The following is a 17152-nucleotide window of genomic DNA, read 5'->3' as shown; positions in this document are numbered from 1 at the left end:
TTGAATGTCAAAGATTTCAATATGAGCATTTGTCATGTAATCAAATCATTGGTGAATTATTAAAACAATTTGCCTTCTGAACCCCTTTGGCTTTGTTTTGTGCTATAACTTTCCTGAGCAATCAAAGTTGCAATTTTTGTCCGGCACACAAATATTATAGACTACCATTGAGATGTGGGTGTAAACTCTTTGGACTTGGTAACGCTGTAGAACACTTTAGCAACCGTATACAGTTTCAACACAATGACATGATAATAGTAACACACTAGCTTCCGCTTTCAGCACCTTAGCAACATCCATTTGGAATACTTTATCAATGGAATAGTAAATAGACTGCATTTACAGAGCGCTTTCAACAGACCCATGGCCATCCAAAGCGCTTTACAAGTTGCCTCACATTCACCCATTCACTCACTCATTCATACACCGACGGTGGTGGTGTCAGCCAACATCCACTCACAATACTTTATCAATGGAACGGTAACACCTTTGAAACCAGCCAGAACAACTAAGCAACCATATACAGTATCAGCGCAATGACATGATAATGTAATAGTAGCAGCTTAGCAACCGCTTTGAGCATCTTAGCAACTCTATAACAACATCCACTCAGAATACTTTATCAATGGAAAAGAAACACCTTGGCAAGCAACCAGAACACCTTAGCGACTATATATATATAAATGACTCAGTAAACTTTCTTAATAGAACAGTAACACCCTGGCAACCATACAGAATCCCCTAGCAACCATACAGTATAGCCATACACTTAATGACTGTGGAATGTTTTAGCAGCAGGACAGCAGCACCCTAGCAACCACTCAGAACACCTTAGCAACTGTATAGCAGTGCGCTAACAACCATTCAGAATACTTTAGCAAGGGAACATTAAGACCCTAGTAACCACTCAGAATTTAGAACCAAATTTTGGTCATCCAAATTTGACTTCCATTAATTTTATTCCATACTATGTAAGTCAATGCCTTGCAAACCAACTGTTTGGTCATCAACATTCTTCAAAATATTGTTTTGGTGTTCAACAGAAAAAAGCAATTCATACAGGTTTGGAACACCTTTAGGGTGAGTAAATGATGACAGAATTATTATTATTATTATTAATATTTGTGTACTACCCCTTAAAATAAATGTACCTGAACTTCTAATATGTTCTAAGCAAGGTTCTTCTGAAGCATCAGAGAACATCAGGGTGTGTCAGAAACTTTTGATCACTCTCATGGACCGGAGTAACCAGCAAAACCACTCGGCTTCATGATCCGATGATGCACTTTACCAGATCCATCCGCTCTAATTTTATTGACACTCATGTGCTGGACAAACAGGATGTAGAAAAAAAATATATAAACCCGGGGATGACTGCAGCAGATCAATTTAGAACAAGATAATTATCGCTGTATTCCACAACCTTGAGAGCCACAAGACCATGGCGCACTAAAGCAATCCTCGTAAACTGTTAATGCTTCCTACCTCTATAATACACAAACAGCTGAATGACATCAGAGATGAAGAAAAGGAAATAGGACGAGGATGAATGTGTGTATGTGTGTATCCTGTAGACATAAGTCTTCCAACTCTTTCCTGTGAGGTCATGCCTCAAACAGGCCAATTAAATGTGGTGCCCACACTCTTGAGCTTTGCTATTCAGATGGGTTCGGTATTAATCACTAAGCTAACAAATCTACTCCTACCTTTTCTGCTCCGACACCCCCTCTTAAAGACACACCGCACCAACAGCAGCTCCACATCTTCCCTCCTTTAATCAAACCAATCAGCACTAATGATATCAGTTGTTGACAGTGCTTCCGGCACCACAACTTCACCTTTACACGTTATAATTAATAAAAGTCCCAACATTACGGAGAAAGCAAGAAAACCTGTTAAATCCTCTCAGAGATGATATAAACATGCGAACACTGTTGACAAATAAGAAGTAATTATTTGTTAATTATTTAAAGTATAGTGTTAATATCATCAAATGCTTTTATTGACAGAGGGTTTTTGATTTTTCAAGGTTAAAGAAGACATGATGGAAAAATTTCAAATAAAAATATGAGACAAGAAAATACAGCTTAAGACACACACACACACACACACACACACACACATATACTAATATATATATACATATATTAATTTATTTAATAAAATAAATTATTTAGAATGAATTTAAATGCAAAGACACAGGAATTTGAAGGAAAATTAAACCATTTAATCAGGCTAAAATTAACGAAAATGACAAGATGAAATATTGACTGAATTTAAAAAGGTGAAATAATTTAACACTAAATTTTAACACTACAAAACAACATGAAAACATGTAAAACTCTGAAGATGCTAAACCCTAAACCCTGCAGAGTACTTCATTTTAAACCTTCAATCCTAATTTATAAACTCCAGTATGATCTAAAACTTCAATATAAATCTTTTTAAGATTTAAAACAAATTCTAAGACTTAACTCTAAAGCCTATAACCAGAGACTCAATCTAACCATAAACCTTTAATCTATAACTCTAAAACCTAAAATAGAATTCTAAAACTGCAGTATTGTTGGCTCGTGTACGAGGTACTGTATTGCTTGCAATGTTCTTTATTTCTCACTTTGGATAAAAGCATCTACAAAATGACTAAATTTAAACCATACAACCTAAAGAATAATTCACACACTAAACCCTTAATATTTAACTCTGAACCCTAAACTCTAACAAAAACAACCAAAACCCTTAAAACTAAATTAACATTCTAATTCTATGCCTAAACTACGTCATAAAAATGAATCCATAAATCTTTAAGGCCAAAGCCTAAAAATAATATACCTTTGACAAAAAACAAACTTTAAATATCATTTTAAAAATCCTAAACACAACATATATATCCAAAAACTTGAACAAACACTTAAAACTCAATATAATGTCTTAACTTTAAACCTCAATCCTAAATTTCTAAATGGTAAAACTGTGGTAGTGTTGGCTCTCTTATGAGAGATGGCTTGCAATAGAAAAGCATCTAATCAATAAATGTAAAACCTAAACTATAAATCCTACAACCTTCACTCTGAATACTGAATCTAAATCCCAAACCCGTAATATTTAACTTTAATCTCTAAATTCCAATAGTAACCTAAACCACAAAAACTCAATTGACATCTAATATTAAACTAAGTTATAAACAAAATTTAACACCAAACTCTAAACCCCAAAGAATAAAAATACTGTCAGACTGAAGCCAAACCCTGAAGTCCTAAACACATTTAAATTTCAAAACTTCAATATAAACCCTTAAAACTAAAACAAATTTAAAGTCTTGTCTCTAAATCGCAATCCTAAACCTTTAACCACAAAATCTACAATCTAAACAGTAAAGACTAAATGTAACACTAAACCCTAAAACCAGTCCTAATATTTTGGTGCTGTTGGCTCTTCTGAGAGAGATTGTTTGCGATGTTGGTCATTTATAAGTCACTTTCGACAAAAGAACAAAAAGATTCAATCAAAACCCCAAACACTTACTACCTTACTTTAAACCAAAAACTCCATCAGTAACAACCTAAACCCTTAAAACTACATTTAAATCCTAAAACTTGAACATAAACCCTTAAAACAAAAACTAATTTAGTGTGTAAATTACAAAACATAAACACTAAACTCCAAAGCTAAAAAAACAAACAAAACATGCTAATTAAATCCAAATTCCAAAGCCTTTACCCTATAAGTATTTGCCAAAGACTCCCCAAAAATCAACCCTTAAAACAAAAAAAACAACCCTAAAACAAAAGCTAATTAAATGTTTAAATTCCAAAGCCTTAACCCTAAACTCCAAAGCAAAGCAAAAAAAAAAAAAAAAAAAAAAAGAAGAAAACATAACACTTAAATCTAAAAATAAGTAATTGTCTTCGTTCCAAAGCCTAAATCCTAAGCCCCAAAGTAAAAAAACAAAAACAAAAAGCATTCAGACTAAATACAAATATTAAGCCTTAAACACATTTAAAACCTAAATCGTGAACATAAACCCTTAAAACAAGAACGAAACAAATGACTCAATGTTTTAACTCCATAGTTTAACCCTAAACCTTTAACTAAAGTCTCCAATCCAAGACTACACCTAACCCTTTTTGACCATTGCTGTTTCTAAGTCACGTAAAACCATTTACCAAATGACTAAATTTAAAACTTAAACTATAAAGTCTATAACCGTGAAGACTAAATCTAATCATAAACCCTTAGCTCTTTAACCCTAAAGTACCAAGTCTAAAGCCTCTAAACACCTTAAATTCACAGTGTCGTTCTTACAGTCCAACAGATCAGAGACGCTACAGAAAGGCAAGAAGCCGATGACATTGAGACCTCCGTCAGACGTGGTGGACGTGATCCCTCAGAATGAAACATAGGCTCATTACGGGCCGTCGGCGGGGTCTGAAGAAAGACATTCACAGGCCATCATCTGAATGTTTCAGTGGCGTCTCGCTCCCCCCTCCAGTTCCATTGCATCATTTGATCTGTCATGACACTCAGCGATCCCTCTGGGCCGTGTGCGATGGCACATCATGGTGATACACACCCGCTGGAACCCCCTGAGTGGAGGGCCGGGCTGCTGCGGGAACTGTCTAGATTAATATTTGATGGCCTGGTGTGTCCCCTGACAGCTTTCTGACTTTAATTAAGAGCCAGGATGGTCACTAATCTCTGTTTACGCAACGCAGAGTCAACCTGAAGAGTGCTGTCAACCTCCCAGCAGACCTTCAGAGCCAAACACATGCGCCCAGATGAGACCAGAAGAGAAGAGCTGTGGCGACCGACGGTGAGAGAGAGGAGCAAAGGCAGATGCAGATCGAAGGAAATTAAAGTTTTGTACTTTTGAAGGTGTTTATGAACTGTTGCTCCTTTCCAACGGCAGCTTTTCGGATGTGGAAGAAAACAGAGGAAATTAAATTTCTGGGAGAGATTATGAGAGATGCGTGCGATCTGTGACCGGTGACTTATCATATCGAACGATCACTGATTCTGCTTTAATAATGTAATAATATTAATTAGCGTTGGAGCTGCGTTCTTAAAAAGGCAACATGAAATGATTACCATCTAATAATTAGACTATGATATTATTAGCAAAAGTAATTTCAGACGTGGAGAAAGATAGTACATTTTGATTATGAAAAGCATTATTTTTCTTTAGAATAATGTACTGATGGATCGTGCACATAAGACCAGGCACATTTATTAAGACAGCAAATGTGAGATTTTTATATTAAGCTGCTTTTAATAATAATCTTTGTTTATTCCACTTATATTATACACTGTTCCAGTTCATTGTTTGAAGAAAACAAAAATGCAAGGCACTCAGTATTAACTTGAAGATGAAATATATATAATAAACAGATATTGATATTCAAAACTTTTGAATAAAATGATATAGAACTGGAAACTATATTTTAAACTAAATTCTCAAACCCTCAGAATAAAATACTTGTGCCTGGATAAAATTAAAAAGTGACTCTAACTGCCCATGAATCAAACAAGACTTTACTTGTTTTAAGACTAACATACACTATATGATTTTGTAGTCCTAGATTAATTTGGGAAGTATTAAGATAATGTGATTTAAGAGTGTGACCTGCTCACCATTTTCCATCTTTATAATTGTAATTTCAGATGTAGATGTTCTGACTGAAATTTTGGGTCACAGTCCTGCAGTGTGTCTGTTGCTATGACAACCGTCTAATGAAAACCAATAGGAGCACAGGAATTAAAAACAGTAAAACATATTTATATTAGATATGATATGCTATGGAAGCTTGTTTCCACCACATGATAAATAAATCAATAAATCAATTATGCATTGTTATATCTCAAAATCTGGCCTTTTTTTTTGTAATCTCAAAATATCTCAGAATTACGAGGTATAAAGTTGCAATTACCTTTTTTATTTACTGGTGGAAACTAAAAGTCAGAATTTTGAGATGGATATAATAAATAATGTTTACAAATATAGGCATTGCTTATAATACATTTCTGTTATGTTAACTGACTCAACATGAAATTCATGTTAAAATATATGTGTCGAAAATAATAAATCAAATTTCGGCATTATGCCTTCTGTATTGCACTACATTAAAGGGGTCATATGATGCGATTTCAATTTTTCCTTTCTCTTTGGATTGTTACAAGCTCTTGGTGCATGAAGAAGATCTGTGAAGTTGCAAAGACTAAAGTCTCAAATCCAAAGAGATATTCTTAATAAAAGTTAAGAGTCAACCACGACCCCCTAAACTGCTCATTTTAACACTCCCCAGTGTTAAGATTTGCATAACACCACCCAAATGTTCACGCAAAGAAAGAAGGGGTAACTTTTATTCTCGCTGGTGCCACCGCTGTCATGTCGTGGAGACGCTGTGTTTCGTTGTGAAAGCGAAACTACTTTCTTTGGCCTTCCAAAAGATGACACAACTAGAAATCAGAGGTTAAGTTGAATTTACAACACTGTTCCAGAACAGTTCAGCCCAAATATTCAGACGTGTGCAGCGCACTTTGCGGAGGATGAGGACTGTTTCCTGTGAGAGTAGCCTACAATATGGCGTCTGTTTCTATAAAGTGGGGCAATTCCAACTTTGCAAGGACAGTCTTGTTTCTCGCTTTTCAGAACGATGAGCTTTGCAAAAATCGACGTGTTTCAGAAAGGCGGGGCATAAATGAGCAACAATAATGTACATTATGCGGAGAAAAAATTGCATAAACACATTGCATTACACCAAATAATGTTCTTTTTAGCAACGTCATATGACCCCTTTAAAGCACGTTAGTGTTTATGTAAATATCTTTAAAAGGCTTCATTCTTTTACATGATGATCTTACTTTTATAATTACCTCAAGTTGGTTTCCTTGTTCACCCAACCGCGACAGACTCCAGATGCTATGGTTCTTATTTCCTTTTCTGTGTAGAACACTGGGTGATAAAAGATGCTACACAGTCTATCTTGGCCTTTCCCCAAAATCTCACTGCATAATGTGAAAAAGTGCACCAGGCTTAAGGGTTTCCTCTGTCATCCCCGTCGGGCTTCAGATATCCCATAATGTGCTACAGCTGTTTGGCGAAGCAGCCTGTAATGACACGAGGTGGCCGCTCGTTTCTGGTGTTAATGATGCGCATTCTGCTGTTTACAAGGTTCTGGCCCATTACCTCAAGAGATTCCTCTGAGCGGCTTTATTATTGTGCAGAAAAGCAACAATGACCTTTGGTTTTTTCTTCCGGAGAAGCCACCATCAAAGGTTCATGTGACCGAATAAACAGGGAAACCTCAGTGTAATTATTACAATCACCTTCAGTCAGACTCATAATGAAGTGTGACTAATTAGCTCCCAGACAGAGTTTGAACCGGTGTCTGTATTTGACACACTGACTCTGTCAAACATCACGACTGCTGCGCTACACCTTCGTCCGCGCTTCCTCTGTGTTATCTCAGAGGGATGAACCGTATAACGTTAAAAGGGAGGTTTTCTACACTTTTGTTGAAGTACACAGATTACACTGGGTTTCCTCAACCAAAGTTTAGTTTTACATGACCATTTTCCATCTTCTCCATGACTCTCACAGTTAAACCGCGGGCTACTGTACCTTTAAGACATGCAAATGAAGACTGTAAGCGCCATATATGTACTGTTGTTCATCACAACAGACCAAATCCCTGAAAATTCAAGGTGATACTTGTTTTTTTTTGTGAAATTTACTGCCAATTTCTGAGGGCAATTTCTGAATAGATTCAAAGGAAATACAATTCTTTTTCAGTGTTAATGACCTCATGGTTATAACATCCAATGAGTGTTCAGTGAGGGCGGAGTTTCGCAGAAACAATACTGCAAAAAAAATAAATAAATTCTGAAACAGACAGATTGGAAAAAGTATTGCATTTTTCGCTGGTTTAGGACAAGTTGTTAGTCCACCTATACTGTAATAATTTTTTTTTAAGTTATTATTGATTATTGGAGAAAGTTTTACAAGAAAGTACAACTTCAAAAGTCTTTATTTCAATGTTAAATTAAATTTTTTTTTACTCGCTGTTTATTTGTAATTAATTGTGAAATTCACTAGCAACTTCTGAGTGAGAATTGTTTCAAAGTCAGTCCAACACTACCATATTTATTAATTTATGCAGTGTGTTAATGACCTCATGGTTGGAATGTCCAATGAGATTTCAGTGAGGGCGGAGCTTCCCTCAAACAATGCTACAAACTTATAGGAAAAGTAATGCGGTTTAGGACACATCTAAATAAAAATAAAAAAAACATTTTTGAAGTTTACAAGAAAAAACAATTTAACTACTTCTAATTCAATGTGTTATTTATCATTTTTTTTGTTCACTGTTGAATGAACGATTTTATTTTAAATAAGCAATAACAACTTTATTTCTATTTAGTACGAAAGTGTATAATGCTATTAAAAAATAACAAAAACTTGTTTCAAATAGCAAACAATTTTATGGTGTATTCTTTACTAAAATAAAACGGTCAAAAATGGCCCAAAGACAACAGAACAGTTATGTAAGAACATCTAATGTTAAAACGCTTTGAACTCAATCGTGTGTGATTATTTGATGCTCGTGTAGTTTGGATATTTAAGCAGATTTTGCTGTGGGGATGTGTAATGTGTGAGGTCATACTGAGGTTGTTATGGATTATGTCACAGGCAGTTTATGGGGCTTTTTGCCCTTTTAGGTTACTATTAATATAAAAAAATTATAATAATGAAATGACTGCCGTGAACAGATGTCGGGATTTTAACCTGCGATGAGTTTCCCTATTTAATTAACACTGAGTTGGAAAATTGCTCTTGAACCGTGAGCTCAGTGGTGATTAATGGAGGGTGATTTTTTCCAGATGGAGGGTTTAGTTGAGACATAGATCAGTCTGAGAGGTGGTTTCTAACGTAACCCTGAATCAGTTGTACTCAGCAGATACTCACGCTGTAATGTTAGCATGGTAGAGTGCGGTTTGGCGCGAGTTAATAGAGCATTACAGGAGGCTGCTTAAGCTCATTGCTCCTGGCTCCACACCAGATCAATGCACACACACCTGAGCAAAATACTGAATGGAAAACTGTTTACAAATTAATAATACTAACATCAGTTGGAAGTATAAATGTCTTTAAGATACATATAAAATATGCTTATATTTGTCATCAACATTTCCTTTACTTGATATATTGATTGGAAAATTTGATTGTCCTTGCAATGCATTCTGCAACTTCTTATGATGATAACTAGAAAGCTAGATTCTTATGCATAGAATTGTATGTATTTTTTTTGTGATCAATTTATTTAGAATTTTATGTATTTTACATTATATTTACTCAAAATCACTGAAATTTATATATATATATATATATATATATATATATATATATATATATATATATATATATATATATATATATTGTTTTAAATATTTTAAATATCAAATATTTTAAGTTAAGACAAAAATCGAAACAATATTTATTTCATTTTATTTTATTTTAAATTTTATTTTATTTTCAAGTAACATTTTTAAATTATTTTAATTAACTAAAATAACCATGCGATTTACATTTTTTTAAAAAGGGTAAAAAAAATTATGGAGTAAAGAAAAGAAAAGTATAGTTGCATTGTGAGATAAAAATATATATATGATATCATATACAGTATAATGTATAGGTAATAATAAGTCATACATATAAGTATGTACAGTATATACTTACACTTTAATTTGAGCATTTATATTTATATGTAAGATCTACAATTAAAAAATCAAATTAAAAAAGATGTTAAAAACATTTATACAAATTATATTAAAGAAACTATAAAAATACATAATTTTAATTTTTTTCCTTTTGGAAGCCAGCTTCTACAGCTTTCAAACTTAGTTCTAACTTCTATAATTGAGGATGGGTTGATGGAAGAAATTTCTATTTAAAGCAAAAGATCTGCTAAAGTCATGACTTGACAGGACTGATCAAATGAATGGGTGATTTCAGCCACAGCATTTCCAACGAAAACTTCTTCACCTACCCTAATTGTGCAACTTAATATTCAAAGACTGCATCTAAAATCCACCTGGCTCCAAAATCTGAGCAGACCATTACGCTTCTAGAGGCCAATAATCTCAAAATGTAACAAAATGACCAGCATTACTGCCCCAAAGCTCATGCAACGCAATCAAAACCAGGCATTTTTATAAAACAGGATAACAGCCTTCATGTCAAGAGCGAGTCTGCCATGTCTAAAAATCGGCTCACTAGGATCTGGAGCAGCGTCTGTCTTTGCTCAGGCTGTTAATGAGCTGAATTCAATCACCTCTTTCTGATTGCAGGGGGCTGGAGGTGAGACAGAAAGCATTTCTTATTCCTACCAGAAACTCCACCACCATTTCATTACCGAAGCACTTCAAAAGCAATCAGCTCTGACGGCAGAGATTTCAAAGGTGCGTTCTGTAGAGCTTCATGCAAAACGCCGAGCGAAAAACAAAAAGACATGAAAACAAAAGAAGAGCTGAACATGACGGCGCACTGCAATGGGTCAGGATAGAAACAACATTAAAATGTTAAAAACATGGTTTTAAATGTTTCATACTTCTGAGTGAATCAAGATATTTAATGGGAATGTTGGTTGGAGCTTTATTTTATCTAATGAGAATTGACTGGATGGTGAAAATGTACAAGGAATGAGGCCGAATCAATCAATTCAGATGGCATAATTTATTACATTTTAATAAAAGATAACAACATGCATAAAAAAGTAAATAGGGTCCATCTTGATGTCATGTCGACTTTAACTATTTCCATTGCTTTGATAATCACTCCCTCGTTTATTTGTTTACTCATTTGTTTCTTTTAGTCATTAAATGACTGATTATGTTAAATTTGTCTGTCTCTTTCTCTCTCTCATTAGAGCGAAATCCCATATTAATTCAGACAGAGAAAATGGAGCGGGGAAATTTTTTTAATCACCAAGGTAATTAAAATAATACAGTTCAAAAAGTGTGTGAGAGAGAGAGAAGACGAGATGACAAGATTGTGTTCATAGATTGTCATGTTTATATGATTTTCATGAATGCATTAATTTGAATAGTGTGCATTAGTAGTGAAATATAATTGTGAGGCAATTACGACGAATCAAATTGCTTTTGTTTCAGAGAAGAAGTCAATCATTAATGTGGTTTATGTGGGTGTTTGCGTCATAATGCTAAAAATAAAAAATATAATTTTCCTAAAAAGTACTTGAGTATTTTTGCCAGAATTTTCAGTGAATTTTTTTTAAACAAACAAATAATGAACTAATAAATATATAGAAAAATACTGCATATAATAATTATTATTATTTTGTTTTACTGAAAAACAATACAAATTACTCATTAAGTACTTATTTTTTTATAATATTAATATTTAATTTGTTAAATGTATTAATTCAATTATAATTTAATGAATAAAACAAAATACTTAAATTTTTAATTAATATATTAATATTTTATATGTTAATATATTAATATTATTAATTGCATCAATTCATTAAGATACAAAGATACATTTAGTATATAGCTAAATGCATCTCTTAAAAAGAGAGATAAAACAAAACAAAGATATATTGGCTATATTGAGACTTAAAAAAACTGTTAATCCAAAATGAATTATTTTATTGCACAAGTCAAATTAATCTCTTTTATAAAAATGTTATGGTACTTATGCATCCTTTTCGAAGCTCAAAAGCGCCAGTCAGTCTACATTTACATTTACATTCATTACATTGCATAGAAAAAAATTATTTATCAACATTTCCTGTAGGTGTTCCACAGTTAACACGTAAAATAAAAATAAAAAAATCATATTTTTTCAACTTTTCCTTTAATATGCTATTTCTTTTATAAATGATTCTTATTTTAAGGATATTTTACTAGAAAGCAAGCTGAAGTTACTGATTAAGAAAATGCTTTTGGAGTTCATAATTTAATGACTCATCCTTTTTGAGCTCCATAAAGCCTTTTTTCGACTACACAATGTCCTCTGTCTCCTTTAAAAGCTTTTATTGTGACTGCTGTCATTGTCCTCTTCCGGCATGAATAACAGCAGTGCTCTGTTCGCACGCTTCTAGATTGGAGAATCGCCCGTTCACACACACACCGTTCTCACCCCAATTTAGCTGCAAATTAAATGTCAGAGACTGGCACGGAATTCTGATCAGGAAACGCTCAGATGAGAGCAATTTGTCTTTGATAAAAGGTGGCGGACTGACTTTTCCTTTATATTAAACGCATTTAAAGAACAGGTGTAAGAGATGGATTCTATCTGTCAAGGGTTTGATGGTTATCAACCCAAAGCAACACCATCCAGAACAATCAGATCTGCTGTGAGGAGAGCGCAGATCATCCAACATGACGCAGATGGATCTGGGAATATAAGGTCACGCTCTCTCCACGTCGCTCTGTCGGTCTCTTTTGCTCTTTGGTATGTGGAAATCCATGGTGATCTTCTGAGAGTGATGGTGTGAAGCTTGATGTGCGTCAAACATTCCTGAACGAAGCTGATTCCTAACAGGCTTCCACATCAATGCCCCACAGGAGGAAGGTCACGTGTGAGGCATTGTTGGTTGGGAAGTACCTTAACCATCTTCAACAATGAGATCCTGGAAAAATCCACTTCATGTTCCCTTGGGAAGCCGCCTTTCTTTGCCAACAGAAAGATTAGTCTTCCTCTATAAAGCTGCCAGAGGCTTTCTGTGGATTGCTGATGTCCACCTGGAGCTTCTTCAGTTCGTCAAGAGCAAGGCCTTCTGTGTGAACACATCCTCTGGGTAAATGAAAACCTCATCCATCTTTACAGAATGTGTGTGAAATGGACAATGAGAACATATTGGGGCAAGACTGTGAATTTTCATGGCTATGGAATTCACACGATACTCCTTTTTGGCCACTTTTTTGGTGGAAAATGTAGAGAAATGGGATCAGGAAATGGAAATAGATCGATTCAAACTTGTTGGCCATATGTGAGCCAAGGCTCATCGTGTTGGAGCTGAAAATTGACCGATGAGTGAGAAAGGTGTAGTATATGGTGGCTAGGGAACTGCCACTCCAACAGAAACAAGCTTTTAAGCAAAGAAACAGTCAAGAGGAATTACGCGAATCACCAAAATACTCCTGAATTCAATATGCATGCAACAATTCCCAAACTAGTGGAAAATATCACTCCACCGCTGTAATCAAATTACCTGCTAAGGCGTTTTAAAATTCTGAAAAATGTCTTTAAAAAATTGAAAAATCATTACTGAGGCCATGACAAAAATTATTAAATAATTAAAATAACTTAGTTTAATTAGAATTGTTAAATAAATTAAATGTAAATAATTAAATTAAGTATTCAAATAAAAATACTTAAACTTTATTTAAATAAAATATTAATATTAAAAGTCAGTAATTAAAAAACTAAAGAAAATAAGTAGAAAATAATAAATAAAATGTAATATACAAAATGTATTTTTAATAAAAATACATGAATTATGTTACTGTTTGTAATACAGTATATTAAAAAAGTTTATAACCAAAAATCATAATTTATAAATAAAATATAATTTAAATCAGTATCAAAGTAAATGATTAAATAAAAATTCCAATTACGAAATTTTTTTATAATAATAAAAAGGGAAATATATATATGAAAGTAAATAATAGATAGCATTTTTCATTAAGCATTAAAAAAGTAATTGAAAAAAAAATCTGAAAATAAAAAAAATGCTAAGGAATACAAATCAAATCTTTAAGTATTAAAAGTATAACATTGAAAATTATATTTACTGCATTATTGGTGATTTGTGAACATTGAAATAATACTGTTAATTTGCCACTCAGACTCATGTTAGGTTGCTCCACGCAGAACCTGATGTGGGAAATAAAAACAAAAATAGACGAACGAATCGATGAACAGATGCTTCAGTGTATAATGAGTCTTTGCAGCACCATTAGCACCAACTAGCTGAACCTCCCCCAAAGTCATCAAACTCCAGCACCAAAAACTCTGCTGAGCTCACACACACACACACACACACACACACACACACACACACACAAAAACAGGAAACGAGAGATCTCCCGATCTGTCTTACCTCCAGCCATTTCAATCACTAATACACTCCCAAAGAACTCTGGGTGTCCAGACGTATCAAGATTTCACTCAGGTAATATTTCATAAATGAATTATCTTCCCAGCAGCAGACGTGATTAGACAGAGTATCGAAGAGGACAGGAAGTGCTCCTGTTTCTGATCACATGACACTGGCCACAGTAACCGGTCATTATTCAATCAGAAGAAGACATGTGGTCAGTCGCTATATCCTCATCTAACATACGATATGCTATGAAAATGTCATGTTTTGGGCTTTAGCAATGCATCTTATATCTACTAATAAGGCTCATTAATATTCAAAGGCCAGCTAAAATATCCCCAAAGTGCTTCTGCCGCACATTCATGTTTCTTTCATTCCCTCAGGACCTTTTTTTAGCTTCATATCTTGAGGGAAGAGAAGTGGAAACTGCTATTCCGCCCATGACGCCTAATCACATTTCCTTCTTATTGGTTTCAAAGCGCACCGAGAGAAATTAAGGCTGAAGTGACCGAATCTAATAAATATTGATGTTCATTACAGTCTCTCAGAGCATTCTCTACCTGCCTCTCTCTAGATGTGTCGGCTGTACCCACAATGCCCCTCCCTTCCCGCTCTTTAAATGATCCGCCTGTCCTGTGGAAACCAAAGAGGCAGAGAAACTGGCTGCCATCCGAACATACCAGCATTTCTCTGGACTAAATATAGACGCCGCACGCACTGATGTCTGAAATCTTAATGGATGTTTCATGCAAACGCGCTCCAGATAAAACCAAAGCTGTCTGATTTGATGCCAAGCCAGTGCGCACCTGCCCAAAAACGCAAACTGAGGGGGAAAAAACCCTCTGAGAAGAGTGCAAAAACACCTCTCTTACCGGATGTTTAGCTACAGTCGTCCTAACGTGTGTCTGTATCCACAGGGACGGAATTATATCCAGAATGCTCCAGACTCACAAAACGCACGCTTGATGAAGAGCTTGCAGACACATCCGTGATCCACCTGCTTCCAACACGCATGAACACACCAGCACTCTCCGAGCGCACCGACACACACTCAAGCAGAGGGCGTACCTACAGTCAGCCAACAGAGAGAGAGAGAGAGAGAGAGAGAGAGAGAGAGAGAGTGTTAGGACGGCACAAGGTGGAGGGAGGAAGTGGAGTGTGGGAAACCGAGAGAGAGAGAGAGAGAAAGATGCACCAATCACATTTGTTCTCTTCATTGCCATCACAGTAGCTGTTTTCTGATGGAACAAACTGTCCCATGGGGAAGGAAAACTACAAATGAGATCTCTGGAATATCTCAGTGGTATCAAGAGAATGAATGGGGGAATCCTTATTCTCTTCATCAGTATTGTTTATATTGTTTCCCATTGAATACATCAAGAACAAGATGATTTTGTTAGATTTATGCTTTTGTTTGAAGGTTGACTTTATCTGTTTCAAATCTGCAGAGCAACTAGAGGTGCAGCGCGCTGGACGTTTTCTTTTAGACGTTACATCAGTGCGATTCAATACCACAGTCTATTCTAGAATATACTTCTTATTATTAAAGTTTAATTTTAGCAATTATACTTTTTCGTAATCAACCATGTTGATGCTGATGTTGCTTTTTCACCTATAACAATGCTTTATTTATCATTTTATTATTTCAGTACTGTACTATATGTGCTAAAATTTACCTGTATTTTATTATAATTATTGGTTATTATTATTATTATTATTATTACTATATTAATTTCTGGCTAATAAAAGCAGGGACCATATATGACAATTAGCCTTTTGGCTAACTAGGGTATGTTAATAAATGCATAAAAGTAGAAAAATATGAAATGCTAATAGAGTAAAAAAAAAAAAAAAAAAAAAAGTTTATTCAAGATATATTTTCTGAAAAGATGTCTTTTGATTTGAAATAATTTAAAAGCACCATAGAAATATCCATAAAAAGTATTTTAAAAAAGTATAACATATGCACTAAACATGATTTTTTTTAGCTGACAAATTTGTTTTCAAACAATATAGCTATGTTTTTTTTTTGCATCAAATATCACTATTTTTGTATGGAAATTTGTTAAAAAATCTAAATGAATTTTAATACATTAAAAAATTTACATAAAATAATTGAATATATAAAAATGTTATGTAATAAGGTTAAATTATTGTAAGCGTCATAATAGATTTTGAGTCTCTTATGCTCACCAAGGTTGCATTACGTGAAATAGTTCAAATTAACTGATCTATTATAACAATTAAAATTAAACGTTTCGTACTGTAATTCTATTTTTAAATGTAATTTCTTCCTGTGATGCAAACCTGAGTTCTATGCATCATTGCGTCATTGTCACTGATAATATGCTGATGCTGATAGAAATCTATAAAACATTACAAATATTTTTACTGTCACTTTTGGTCAATTTAATGCATCCTCGCTGAATGAAAGCATTCATTTAGTTTTGTTTCCAAGAAAATGTATTGCGTTTTAAGCATGTTTATGTTTGGAAAACAAGACAAAAATAACGATGACGCTCTGATTTTTCCAGAGTTAGTTGTTTGTCCCTCAATCATTGTTCTACACACGTATGACAGTGATGGATCCTCTATGTTCCTGTGCAATATGTTAGCTGAGGACTCGACAGCTGGAGTCCGATAGAGAGAGAATGAGGGGACAGTGTTTATGATGTGTGTGGAGTAGACCAGACAACAGGAAAGAAGAAGAAGAGAGAGACAGAGATGGGATTGTGGAGAAGAAGAGAGAGGAAGAGGATTGTGTAGAACAGAAAGCTCAGGATCAAAGCCCAGGATCAGTGTGACTTTAGAAAGTTTCTGCACAGCAGATAAAAGCCTCCAGGAGAATCTTCAGATATCCTCGTTCAGCACAGGCAACAAAGGTTCTTGTTTGTTTGCTCAGATTCTTTGTCGCGGGCTCAAACTGATCATGGATTGAACTGGATTGACCTTTTTATGTAAATTGGCCCTTTGCTAAGCCTCGCTTTAAAAACATTACTGACCAATCCGACCATGGCAACTGTTGC

General features: G+C 34.5%; 1 protein-coding gene across 1 annotated transcript in view; it reads right to left on the bottom strand.

The window, feature by feature from the left end:
- The window catches only part of LOC113043705 (leucine-rich repeat and immunoglobulin-like domain-containing nogo receptor-interacting protein 1), a 74227-nt gene extending 59035 nt beyond the window's left edge, over positions 1-15192 (bottom strand). Inside the window, exon 1 of the mRNA XM_026203255.1 lies at positions 14999-15192. The gene's annotated coding sequence lies outside the window, so the exon portion shown is untranslated. The remainder of the gene's footprint in view (positions 1-14998) is intronic.
- Between the last annotated feature and the right edge of the window lie 1960 nt (positions 15193-17152).

Source organism: Carassius auratus, chromosome 25 (genome assembly GCF_003368295.1).
Source record: "Carassius auratus strain Wakin chromosome 25, ASM336829v1, whole genome shotgun sequence".
NCBI classification, from domain to species: domain Eukaryota; kingdom Metazoa; phylum Chordata; class Actinopteri; order Cypriniformes; family Cyprinidae; genus Carassius; species Carassius auratus.
This window is presented reverse-complemented; position numbering and strand designations above follow the sequence as displayed.